We start from the raw sequence: 14,220 nt of genomic DNA, 5'->3' as shown, positions 1-14,220 counted from the left end.
TAGCACATGACTGTTAATTCTTGTGTCTCCTCTTAAGGATTGGGGACTGAACCACACTTTGGCACTTCTCTATAGAAAGGCTTTAGGGACCTCCATGGGATATTTATTCTTTGGGAATTAGCTTGCAATCAGTCTGAGACCCACTTATTTTCTTTGTTCTTTGAAGGATGGCTTCACTTTTCTTTAGGGCTGGCTTCAAGATCTCATGATTTGTGTTACACAGCGACCCACACTCAGAAGGCCCTGCATGTGGTTTAATGCTCTGCTGTAGCCATCTTGAAATCCTGAATAATTTTTTCTTTCAACGTGCATTCTATAGGTAAAGTCCAATGAGGCAATGGAGCATGCATGGGACCAGAGGAAACACGTGTAATCTATGTGTCCGCTGCCATTTCTTGCCTCCCCACTCACATATAACATTTAGGATGCCCTGGACACAGAAGTCAACTGTCCCCAGGACACATAGAGTGAGAATCACAGTGAATATGGAGTAAGTGTGTTACATCTACTGAGTAAATGGGGACACTGACAGCCCCCAGAGGTCATGCTTTCTGTTCAGTGGCATTCTGAGAAACACAGACAATCAAGTATCCCTTTCATATCCTTTCTGATTCAACTTACTTCCGTGTGTTAGCCACCTGCTGAAGCTGAAAACGGTGACATAGAAGGAAAGGGGAATGTAGACCACCCATAGTGTCTTCTCATTCAGGTCTTTCCTTACTTGTCAGTAAGCAGAAAATAGTGTTGGTAGAAAACACGCACGTCAAGAAGTAAAATAAAAACAGTTGAGTTTGTTTTTCTTGGCAGCATTTCCACAGCTCTGATGAGGAGGAGATACTTATGCATGTGTGAACTACAAAATACAGATGATGTAATTTCAGTGATTCTACATCAAGCTAAATGCTCCGACATTTAAACTAATATTTAAATGTTATATTTTAAAACGAATATTCTACAATATAAAGATGAGTGGTAACATTGATGCTGATAATTTTAAATTGTTCTTAGAGCTACATCGAATAGCAAAGTAAAAACACAGGATGAATAGAGAATGAAGCCAAGGAAGAAAGAGAAAGCTTTATATTTTGTATTTTTAACAGCAGTTTTTTTCCTACTTCTAGAGCAAGGAACTCCGCATTTTGATTTTGCCCTGTACTCTGCAACACATGTATTCATCCCTGCCTTTCTAGCTTCAGTATTTACCTTCTCAAATTCTGTTGCTTTAATGGACTAGCTGGAATATAACTTGCCATTTGGATCCACCATTAGTGCCTCTTTTAAATATTAAGCAGTCGCTTTCGCTTGCTACTATTTGATTTATAAAGGTCTATATGAGTTTGCTTGGGCTGCCATAACCAAGTACCATAGAGTGGGTGGCTTAAACAACAGAAGTTGATTTTCACACAGCTGTGGAGGCTGGACGTCTAAGAGCAAGATGTGGCCAGGTTTGGCTTTTTTTGAGAATTATTTTCTTGGCTTGAAGACGGTAGCCTCATGCTCTGTGCTTGTGCACTACTGGTGTCTCTCTGCGTGTCCACATTTGCTTTTCTTATAAAAACACCAGTTAAATTGGATTAGGGTGCACCAATATGACCTCATTTTACCTTAATTGCCACTTTAAAGGCCCCATTTCCAAATACGGTCACATTCTGAAGTACTGGGGCTTAGGCCTGCAGCATATAAATTTGGAGAGAAATACGATTTGACCCACCACAAGGACATTCCTACTTTTTCTTTTTATAATAGCCTTGAGAGAGCAGCCAGGACACACATTTTGCCAGCCCATTCATTCATTCAACAAATATTTACTGAGTACTTACTAAGTGCTAATGCTGAAGATTTAACAATGAAGAGGACAGGCAGCTTCCTGCTCTTGTGGAAATTAGGTTCTAGTGGGAGAGCAGACAAAACATAATAACAAATAAACAATCAAGGACTGTGAGAAGTACAAGTAAGATAATATAAATAGTGCTGTGACAGAAAATAAAGTGGGTGAGATTTTTGGTAGGGTCATCAGGGAGGGCCTCTCTGAGGAGGTGACAAACATAGCTGATTTAAACATTGAGAAAGATTCCTTAATGCAAAGAGCTTGGGAGAGGAAATCGCTCAGCAGAGGAGATAACAAATGCAAAGGCCCAGAGATGGGAAAGAGCTCAATATGGTCTCGACAGTGAGCAAATGCCAGGGTAGTTGGGGTATCAAGTATAATGTGGATCACGGAGTGAGATGGCAGGAGCAGGATCGGGTGGGGGCTCCTCTGCCTTAGTTAAGGAGTTGAGAAGTTTTTGAGTGCAAAGGGAAGTCACAGAAGGGTTGCTGTCAGAAGGGTGGTGTGATCTGTTCTGCAGTGTGGGGGATGGATTGGCAGAAGGAAAGAGTGGGAGATGGGGAAACTGAGTCCTACAGGCACTCACATACCGGCTGTCATTCACACAGTTCCAAGTGGCAGGACTGGGCAGGTACTTGCATTACAGTACTATAAAGTTGGAGCAGGGCACCCTCTGCTGTTCCATGTAATTCTTAACCCGCGTTGATGGCAATTCTAGGAAATTAGGAAAGAAAACTTCCCAACTCTTAATTATGGAATATACAGGAATTCACTAATCACATTTTCAAAATACGTACCAAAATTTTGAGGTGAAGAGAAGGGGGCATGAGGAAGCTCCCAAATAACACGTTGACTGTTCTTAGGAAAAGCTGGGTTGAAGATGGAATAGACTGGCCTTTTTATTTTTAGGAGTAATTAATCATTTTAATTACTCTTGCTGTTTTCTAAAGAAGTATACACACTCATTATAAAAAAAATCAGACAATACACCAACAAAAAAGCAACACATTACTCCACGTTTTACCATTCAGAAGTAACAAGTATATCCAATGAATATTACTTTAGAATCTTTCTGTGCCTGTGTATGTACACATACGCTGGAAGAAAATGTTCTCAATAGAGATCCCTCTAAAGTTAAAAACATTACTACAGCAATTTTAAAAAAAAACAGACTCATTATTTTAGATGCACATTTCAATTTTACATATTACAGATTGTGTCAGTGTTGTAAAACAGTGTTATAAAACATTTATAACTCATTGCTTTGCTTTGCAATTTTTCCTAGCTCTGCAATGTCTTCTTCCATCTTCTTTAATTTATAATTTATCTGAGAGGTTTTGTTTTATGGAAATCATATTCTTAATGAACTCTTCTCTGTTGGCAAATGTTTTCTGCATAGGGTCAGGTAGTACATATTTTAGTCTTTGTAGGCTAAAAGAACTTGGTCACAACTGCACAGCTCTGCTATTACAGCGTGAAAGCAGCCAGAGACAATATGTAAATGAACGAATGTGGTTGTGTTTCAAAAAATGTTTATTTACAAAAACAGGAAGTGGGCCACATCTGGCCCACAGGTTGTAGTTTGCTGACCCCTGTTTGAGTTCTTTTCATCACAGCTTTTTCACTCGAGTTCTTTATTATTTTTCATCTCTTGTTCAATTGGGTTACTTTCCAGTTTTGTTTAGTTTGGTTTAGTTTCAAAAAGAGTTGATGAGTATTAGATTTCCCGAGCTCTTCCATGTCAAAAAATATCTGCTTTTTATCTCTGCACTTGATGACACCCTAGCTTGGTATAATATTTTTGAATCACATTGTTTCTCTCAGAAGTGTGTGGTCATTAATTCATGTTCCTTGGCACTGAAGTTGCCATGGCAAAGCCTTGAAAGCACCTGACTGTTTTTCCCCTCTAGTGACTGACTTGCCTTTTTCTGCCTAAATGTCTAATGTTTTTCTTTATTCTTAACATTTAACAATTTAACCAGGAAATTACCCAATTTAGGCCATTCTGTACCAATTTTTCTTGACATAAGTTGTCCTTTTTTTAATCCATGAATATCATTATTCTTTTCAGGAAATTTTTAGGTTATATCTTTGAATTCATTTTTTTTTCTCCTTATACTCTAAGGATGTCAGTTGTCTTCATGTTGGATAATTTTTTTCTCTCTGTATTTATCTTTATTGTAATTATTTGTCTTTTCATCCTGCATTGCCTATGAATAGCACCAGCCATCTCTCCATGACATTTTCAGCTCCATTTTCTCTACTTTACAATATGTAACTTATTACATTTAGAACTCATTGTTTTGGTTTTCTGTTTTTCTTCACTCCACAGTGTCTTCTTGCATCTTCTTTATTTTATAATTGATCTTAGAGGTATCATTTTCTTAATGAACTCTTCTCTGTAATTAAGTATTCTAAAAGAACTTGCACTTCACCTTTATTTTCTTCCTGAGGGTTTTGGTTTTGGTTTTGGTTTTGTTTTGCCTTTTTCTTGCTTACTACCTATTTCTGTAGTAGTAGATTTGCATAATTTTGTACTGTTTCTTTTCATTGTGCTCATGCTTAAGAGGGAAGAGTTTTGTTCATAGTTTCTGTAAAATGACGTGGATGGACTCTCCTTGATGTCTTTCTCACATTATCTGGGACTATTTTGTCCTCCCCTCATCAAAGAATCAGTTTCAAAGGTAGATGTAGCTTTCTATTTATTTTTTAATTAAAGCATATTATTTTGAATTCTCGGTATTTTGTTGACTACCTTTGCTCATGGAGAAGGGCTGGTCTTAGAAGTTGTACCAGTCATATCAGAATCTTTCTTTCCGTGGATGCCAAACCTTATGGTTCAAACAATGTCCTTTTCTCTCTTGCTGCTGATGTATTATTTGCCTTAAGAAATAACCATTTCATAAGTTGGGGAAAGAAGTTTCTGTGATCTTGTTTTGCTCTGGATTTTTATGTGGAGTTGGGTGTTAAAAAGCAAGAGCCAGTGCATTTTTGCAAGGAATTAGTTATGAAAAGAAACAGACCAGATAGTTTTTGGTTTCTTTTAGCTCCACATACTGAGATACGACAATTATGACAACAGGAGTCGCTCAACCATTGAAAATTACCAAGTTCAACAATTTTAATAGTAAGAGGTATTGGAATTTTCATACCACTAGAGGGCAGATCTTGGCCACAATTGCAAATAGTCACAGTAAATAGTTAACTATTGTCAAACGAATTGTACTGAAGCGCCTTTAAACTTTTACAAAAATGTGTGAAAAGGACAAACTCTAGGGAAACAGAGCTCAAATTATCTGGCGGTCAGGGGCTACTTATCTATAAGAAGGGTCCGATTCTCTGTCTTGCTGTCTGTGTCCATCTCCTGTTAGGTGTTCACTTTTGCCAATCCCCACAAGTCATCTGTGCTTGAAAATTGATAAAGCATACCCAGATCCTCCATTTGCTGTGCTATTTTCCAGCTGGCATGTAGAAATTTGGAAAGAGATCCAAGATGGCTGATCACTAGCATCTCAGGATTGTAGCTCCCAGAGAAAGCACACAGAACGAGAGGACACCACACTTTCAGATGAATTTTTGTTACCCATGGACCGGAAGATTCCCAGCGGAGGAGCCCCACGGGTCGCCAGGGTGACACTTGTGGCCGGCGTTGTGGTTTTGCTGGCACCCCAGCACAGTGGTTCTTGGTGCAGAGTAAACAGGACTGGGTCCCCTTTTGATCGATGTTTGGAGCTCTGGGAAGGCACGCCCATTTACCTGACTGAAGAAGGGACTCAAGAGGGGAGCCAGACCGGAGATTCCTGGGCAGAAAAGCACCATGAATCTTAATGCCGCTGTTTTGGCCAGGGCAGTGGGTTGCTCAGATTTCGGCACTGGGAATCAACAAGTTGGACGTCCACTCAGAGACCTAATTTGAAAGTAGGCAATTACAAAGACAACAGGTGGATGAACTTACAATGAGGGGAAGAAACCAGCGTAAAAAGGCTGAGAATACCCAAGATCAGAATGCCTCTCCTTCTACAGGTGATCACAGTTCCTTATCAACAAGAGAAGGCCTGATGGAGAACAAGTGCATTCCAATAACAGATTTAGGCTTCAGAAAGTGGATAATAAGGAACTTTAGTGAGCTAAAAGAACATGTTCTAGCTAGATGTAAAGAAACTAAGAACTTTGAAAAAAGGTTTGATGAAATGCTAACGAGAACTGACAACTTAGAGAGGAATATAAGTGAATTAATGGAACTGAAGAACACTACAAGAACTTCGAGAAGTATGCACAGGTTTTAACAGTTGAATTGAGCAAGCAGAAGAAAGTATATCAGAGGTCGAAGACCAACTTAATGAAATGAAATGAGAAGACAAGATTAGAGAAGAAAGAGTAAAAAGGAATGAGCGAAGTCTCCAAGAAATATGGGACTATGTGAAAAGACCTAATTTACGATTGATAGGTATACCTGAATGTCATGAAGAGAATGAATCCAAGTTGGAAAATATTCTTCAGGATATTATTCAGGAAAACTTTCCTAATCTAGTAAGAGAGGACAATACTCAACTCCAGCTAATCCAGAGAATACCACAAAGATATTCCTCAAGTAGAGCAACTCCAAGACACATAATTGCTAAATTCACTAGGGTTGAAATAAAGGAGAACATTATAAGGGCAGCTAGAGAGAAAGGTCACATTACCCATAAAGGGAAGCCTATCAGACTCACAGAAGACCTCTCACCAGAAACCCTACAAACTAGAAGAGAGTGGGGGTCAATATTCAATATCCTCAAAGAAAAGAATTTTCAACCCAGAATCTCATATCCCACCAAACTAAGCTTCATAAGCAAAGGAAAAAGAAAATTTTTTGTGAACAAGCAAGCACTCAGAGATTTCATCACCACCAGGCCTGCTTTACAAGAGCTTCTGAAAGAAGCACTACAAACAGAAAGAAGCAACCAGTATCAGTCATCCCAAAAACTTACCAGAACGTAAAGAGTATCTCTATAATGAAGAATCTACATCAACTAATGGGCAAAATAGCCAGCTAGCATTAAATGACACTATTGAACTCACAAATAGTAATATTAATTCTAAATTTAAATGGATTAAATGCCCCAATCAAGACACAGACAGGTAAATTGAATAAAAAGTCAAAACCCATTGGTACGCTGTATCCAGATCTATTTCACAAGCAACGACATACAAAGACTCAAAACAAAGGGATGGAGAAAGAGTCACCAATTAAACGGAGAGCAAAAAAAAAAAAAAAGCAAAAACAGGAGTTGTAACTTTTGTCTCACAAAATAGACTTTAATAGTAACAAAGACTAAAAGAAACAAAGAAGGACATTACATAATGGTGAAAGGATCAATGCAACAACAGGAGTTAATGATTATAAATATATATGCACCCAATACAGGAGCACCCAGATACATAAGACAAGTTCTTAATGACTTATAAAGAGACCTGGACTCCCGCACAATAATAGCAGGAGATTTTGACACCACATTGTTAATATTCAACGGATCAATGACATAGAAAATTAATAGGGACATCTATGATTTGAACTTAGACCTGGAATAAGTAAACTTAGTGAATATTTATAGAATTCTCCACCCCAGGTCCACAGAACATACATTTTTCTCAGTATCATATTACACCTATTTTGAAAGTGACTACATAATTAGAAGTAAATCACTCTTCAGCATTTGCATAGCATTTCACAGACTTAAATGAAATATTGGTTGGCTGTTTGTTTGTTATTTTCTTCCCTTATTCCTTCCTGTCTCCGTTGTTAAGCTCAATTATCGGCATAAAAGAGGTTTTTAACACCTATTTTTAGATTGCATTCCAGCCCGGGCAATAGAGCAAGAATCCCGTTCTCTCTCCCCCTTTTTCTTTCTCTTTCTTTCTTTCTCTCAAAAAAAAAAAAAAGAAAAAGAAAAAGAAATTTGAAACAACTTGCCCAGAGTTACAGCTACTCAGTTCATAAATGGTGAAGACCTGAAATGGAGCCCACCTTGCCGGCTTTCGTGCCTTTTGAATACCTCTCCAGGACAGTAAGCTCTTGTCACTGATACTTCACTTCTAGCATTGAAGCCACAAGGGAAGCAATGCCAGCAAGAGATGAATTAAAGTCCTCCCTTCAGCCTTCGCTGTTGGTAGCTCCCTATGGCACTCTGATTCATTTCTCCGGAGAGACTTTTGTGACCCAAGGATAAGCCTTCTTACGACAAAGATAATAGAAATCTGCCTTTGCTGCCAAGGCTGTTCCATTTGTCTCTCAGACTGGGTCTTGCTGCTGAAGGTAACATTAGCCAGCATAAACTTTCAGCCTGTTTCTTACCAAATTCCTTTTTACATCACTCATCATCCTTCACCAGGGAATTTGAGGCTCATTTTTCTCCTACTTTCCTAGCCTTACATCTTTGGTGAGACATTACATCACATACATGTAAGACACATGCCTGCACTTCCCTCTACTCAGGGAAGCTCTGAACCCACAATGTCAGTAAAACCCTGCTAAAGGTTTCAGATAGTGAATAAGTTATGTACTCTGTTAGTAACACAAATTGGGAGTATCATTAATATGACTGTCCTTACAAGAAGAAACATTTTATTTTCTTCATGTAGATTTAGTTTGGCTAGCCCAGAAAATCACTATTTTCTCTTGGGAAATATGCTGGCTTAAATATTATTAGATCTTCCAAGACCTGACCCCTCCCAAAAGGCAGCAGGCAGGTCTGATGTTTTGTTTCAGCTCAGCTGTAAATACGATCTGCAGCTGGTAGGCTTTAGTTCACTGTGGATTAAAGTGTTCAGTGTCCCCCAGTCAAATAAATATATGTAGAGAACTACTTTCTAGTGACCTTGTCTGGAGCCCAGAATAGTGGAAAGGAAATGTTTTTATTGTGGTTTGTTCTATCACAGAAATAAATTGGGCTTTAAATTAGGGAAGGGGGTAGGTTTGCTTGTTAATTTCTCTGGGGCTGAAGGGGGTAAGAATTTGGACTCAATGGGCAAAAAAGAAAATAAAGTTCTTATAGGGGAGGTGAGCCAGACCTTGAAAGGAAGGGAGGAGGAAAAACTCTCAGACCTATGGATCATAGGAGTGGTGCTATCTCATATCACTTTAAAATTTTCCTTTTCCATGCATTATTATCAATATTTCAGTAGACATCAGACCTACAGCTTAGCATGTGCTGGGTTAAGGAGAATTAGGACATGGACTCTGTTCTTCTGGCATGAGCTATGCCAGGACAGGGGCCATATCCCTTGGGCCGTGTTCTTTGGGAACGTCTTGCAAAAAGATCCTAAGAAACAGTTGTGAGAGGTGACCAGCAGAGGGGCCCAGAGCAGCGGTTCAGAGTAAGAGACAGCCAGTGATAATCAAGGTGGATTTGTTACTGTGTGGAACTATTTCCTGAGAATTTTTGGGAATAAGAAGGAGGAGAAAATATAGCTATTATACAATAAATGGATAAAATATTGAATGGGGGCTTAGATAAAATTATTTGGCTATTTAGCAGAAAGCCTCCCTTGAATGCTAAAAAACCTTGAGAAATGATGGGTACATATTGCCAGAACTTTTCTCTTAGGTTTTCTGTGGCTTTGTATCTCCTAAAATAAACTCATGTGAAGAAGATGGGGACCACTGTTATTGAGAATTTCAAAGAAGAAAATTTTTAATTGTATGATTGATTTCTGCCAGGAGGAAAAAAAAAAAAAAGCAGAGTGAGTTCCATTGCTAAACAAACATACTTTTAGTCCTAGAGGGAAATGCAAGATGCTTGCAATTCAAAGAATAAGATTATTAAAACTAGAAGCATATTTGCAGAAAATGAAACCAAGTAGGTAGCACAAGGAACAGCCTATTTAATCTCTTTATGGTTTCTAAAAGGTAATTGGAAAACCTGGTGTCTTAAATGAAGTGAATTTAATATTATTAACCTCAAGTTCCAGGTGTATGGAATAAAATACAAATCTCAGCATAGATGTAACTAGGTGTTGCCATGTAACCCATGTTAAGTAAAGTACTCAAAAGTACTCAATATAAAAATACTGGAAAAATTGATGAATAAATAAGCGATTTGGGGAATAATTGGCAAACCATTCGGGAAAAAGTTATCTAAGAGCCATATTTTATACCATGATACACTAGATAATTGTTTCTAATCCACTGAAAATGTTTCTCTCTTCCTGTGGTGATAAATTTAATTTCCTTTTGGGAGATAACCTCTTCTGTATATGCAGTGTTGGGTGGGGCTATAAATCAAGGTTCTCTGTCCTTTTCTGGTCACAACGTGGTTGTTGCTCAATTCAGGACAATTGGAGACAGTCTCAAGGGGCTGTGAATGGTGCAACAACCAGAAAAAACACTCATGAGCACCTGCTATGGGCCAGGAAGAGATCCCCGTTCCCATGTAGCTTACATTCTGAGGAGTGGGGGTGGAGGTGGTTGAGGACAGTGAGTGTTCCTTCATTTTGCTGCGATATATTCTTTACAGGTCTGCCAGAGCTGCCTGATCTTTTCATCTCAGAGCCAAGCTCTTCAGGTTTTACTTCAATTACATCCACTCTCCCAATTTTTCCAACAAATATTATTTTTGCTTAAGTTATCTCAAGTCAACTTATTGAAAACAAAGATGTATAATAAATTTCATATGGCTTCAAGAACTGATTTTCAAGCTTCAGATGCAGAAGAATCATCTAGAAGCTGGTTAAAAATACATGTTTTCATGGTCCTCTAGAGCAACTTTGATTAATAAGGTCTGTCAAGGGTAATGGAGATGGGCATTAAAATAAACAATCAAACAAAGAAACAGGTAATCTGGTGCAGGTGATGCTCAAATCAGTCTTTGAGAATCACTAGATTAAAGAGTTAATTGATATTTCTTAAGCATAGTAAGACAAGTAGAAAATAAAACTTTTATGAGATGAATACAGGGATGGCAAATTTCTATTGCTTTGAAGTAAATAGAAACAACTACAAAGGAAATAATATTGATAGACTCGTGAATAAACATTAAACCATCTGTAAATTAAAAATTAAAATTAAGGGATAAGAAGCAAGACAGAAAATGTTTTTCATCAAATATGACAGATAGTCTAATATCTATGATAATCTGTGATGAGCTCATTTAAAATTAAACATACATGGATAAAAAGGTTTATTTTTTATATGAAAGGAAGTGCAAATAGTAGAAACACAGAAGAGAATGTTAGCTCATAAAATAATCAAGAAAATGAAATGTAAAGTGAAATTAATCCTTTTGCACCTACTAAATTAATGACAACAAACAATTCAAAGAAATGGCAACATTGTACTAGCTAGGTTAGGCTACAGTTGCCATGCTCAAGCCCTTTTGTAGCAGTTTAATTGGGGTTGAGAAAACTCTTGAAAAGCTGTATTTTCAGAAATAATGAAGGTGGTCTTCTCTATTCTTTTCTTTCTTTTTTTTTTTTTTTTGAGACAGAGTCTTGCTCTGTCGCCTAGGCTGGAGTGCAGTGGCACAATCTCACTTCACTGAAACCTCCACCTCCCAGGTTCAAGCGATTCTCCTGCCTCAGCTTCCTGAGTAGCTGGGTTTATAAGCACGTGCCACCACACTCAGCTAATTTCGCACTTTTAGTAAAGATCAGGTTTTGCAATGTTGGTCAGGCTGATCTAACTCCTGACCTCATTATCCATCCGCCTCAGCCTCCCAAAGTGTTGAGATTACAGGCGTGAGCCACCGTGCCCAGCCTTCTCTATTCTTAAGGTTTATGAAACCTAGAAGTCAAGACTTCTATTTCAGCACTTATTAATGCAAAGGGTTAGGTCCCAATTTATCTAAAACTTCAGGAACCCATCAGCCCCTCAGATCTAAGGCCAGCTGTCCCTTAGAGGACTAAGGGCCCATGTTCAGCACCTCCCTATGCTGAGGCTGTCAGATTTAGCTAATTATCATCATCATCATGATCATTAAACATATTTAAATGTTTTGCAAGGCACACTTATAATAAAAACTCACTATCTGAAATTCAAATTTAACTGGGTACCCGATATTTTATCTGAAAACCTTACCCCAAGCACAATATCTCAGCCTTTCTTTCTAGGAAGCTTGCATAAAGGCACTCATTGAATGGTTCATGAAAACCTCCAGCTTTAGGCATTAGTGGTGCAAAAGCTTAGATCCTTGAGTTCTTAGAACCACAGGAAAGGGGAATGGCATTTTTCAGGCTTTCCAATTTGCTAACTAAATCAGAAACTCTGAATTCAGAATCTACAGTGACTCTCAGCTGTGGCCCTTGATCCTTGATCTTAAGGTTGGATTCTGTTGCCAGCAGCAACTCCAGGAGTAGGAGGAGTCTTCAACAGCCAAAGACCAGCCCAGAGGAAGAACTAATTAATTTATCTGAACTTTGGTTTCCCTGTGTGTACAGAGCATGGGTAATATGACCTCTCCTGGGTGAAAATTAGGCTATATAATTTCATTTGTTTGTATCTACAAAAACAAAACAAACAAAATTTTAAAAAATCAGAGGGACAAATGAGGAACAAATCAAAATGGCTCCTGTTAAGGATTAAGCATGGGAATGGGGTTAGACAGGGACAAAGACAAGAAAGACACTTTTCAGTATATAGCTGTTTGTGTCATTTTTATTTAGGAGCCACTCTGGCAGTGCTCTTGTGAGGATGACATGAGGTGATGCATGCCCAGCACCCTGCACACTCTGGGCTTCTTGCAAAATGCTGGTACTTCCACTGCAGCACCTTCAGCCTCCCACAGGGATCTGCTCCTTATCTGCACCTACTGGTCTATGTACTGAGAAATGATAGAAGTCATCACCTGTGTCCTTAGGAAGCTGCTCTAATATTTATTCACATGAGGACTGTGGTGACTCTTCCTTCTTGTGCTTTCGGCCCTCTTTCCTTCCTGTTTTCTTCCAGCCATGCCAAGTTCAATTTGCAGCTTGGTAACTTAGCGCCGACTCACTACCGCGAGCCCCTTTTTCTTTCCACTAGTTAAATGCTACCTCCTTTTTTACAGCAGACCAGGAACTTACTGTCTTAGATCAAGCAACTCTAAGACTATCATCAGGTGTCAAGAATTGTGCTAAGGAAAGGAGCTGGCTCTGAGCAGATGTGATCATGTGGGAAAACAATGAAGTGAGGAAATTTAAGAGGAATTTGATTAATACCAGTCATTTAGAGATTCATTTGTCCTTACTGTCTTCCTGAAACCTCCCAGGCTGACTTCATTGAGTTTCAGGGAGTATCTCTCTCTAAATTAAGATTTATATGTGATGAGATTCACTTGCTAGAAATGAAACGCTAGAAGAAAGGAAGAATGACAGAAAAAAGTTGTATTCCAGATTTTGTGAAATGGCCAGAAAATGGAAGAGGTAACCAGAGGCAAAAACTGAGGGACTTGGGCAGTAGATGAGGAAACTGTTCAGTATAGGTAGCCCATCCTTAGTTTTGAGATGGGAGCACCCAATTTCACTGTGCCTTTGGCACTTTCCTAATGTGTGACGCAAGGCAAAGTCTTTCTGGGTTGATAACATGAGGACACCAAGAAAGTCCTGGATGTCCTTGGCAAATCTTGCAGCCTCAATGAGTCTATTTCATCAACCGCAAATTGCACATAGCAAGAGCTACTCCTAAGAGTTCAATGAGATCATGAGGCAGTGATTTAGACTCTAGATTCAGAACGCCTGGATTAAAATTTCAGCTCTGCCACTTATTCATCTGTTTGATCTGGGAGCACGATATTGAATCAGGGGCAAGTTAGTCAGTTATTTGTCTGAATTTCTTTATATAAGAATTGAAATACAAAATATTTAGCACCTACAGTTGTTGTAAGGACTAAATCAGATAATGCATATAAAATACATTGAGAAATAGCTGGCACATAATATATGTTCAGTAAATGTTTTATAGTTAGTGTGGTACTGTTAATAGTAAAAGGTAATTCATATAAAGATCCATTGCAAAGTCTGGCACATAGTAGGTCCTCAGTAGATGTTAGCTATTATTTCTCTGGCTTTCCCTGCTTTTAGGACTCGCTCACAACTGCATCTATCCCCAATACCTGCCTCAGTTCTAGTCTTTCAGGGTAACAGGAACCCCATCCTCATCAGCTGTGTGGGCTCTAAGTAGTTTTGCTACCTTGTGTCAAAGTGAATAATGTCAATGGGCATTTCTTGTTCACGTGGGTCATGATTTTCAAGTCGACAGGACTGCATTTGCGTCTTGATTTTCTGAGCTTGTTACTGCAACCCTACCAGATACGGAGCCTGGCAGTGAGTTCCAATCTGTCATGACCCTGATTCCTTCTACCTTTGGCTCATTTGAGCCTACTGGAGTCATGCCTCAAACTTAATAGATCGACTTGGGACTGTGATGCTATCATTCTCAT

Source organism: Aotus nancymaae, unplaced genomic scaffold (genome assembly GCF_030222135.1).
Source record: "Aotus nancymaae isolate 86718 unplaced genomic scaffold, 86718_ANA_hifiasm-v0.15.2.pri h1tg000064l_1, whole genome shotgun sequence".
NCBI classification, from domain to species: Eukaryota; Metazoa; Chordata; class Mammalia; order Primates; family Aotidae; genus Aotus; species Aotus nancymaae.
This window is presented reverse-complemented; position numbering follows the sequence as displayed.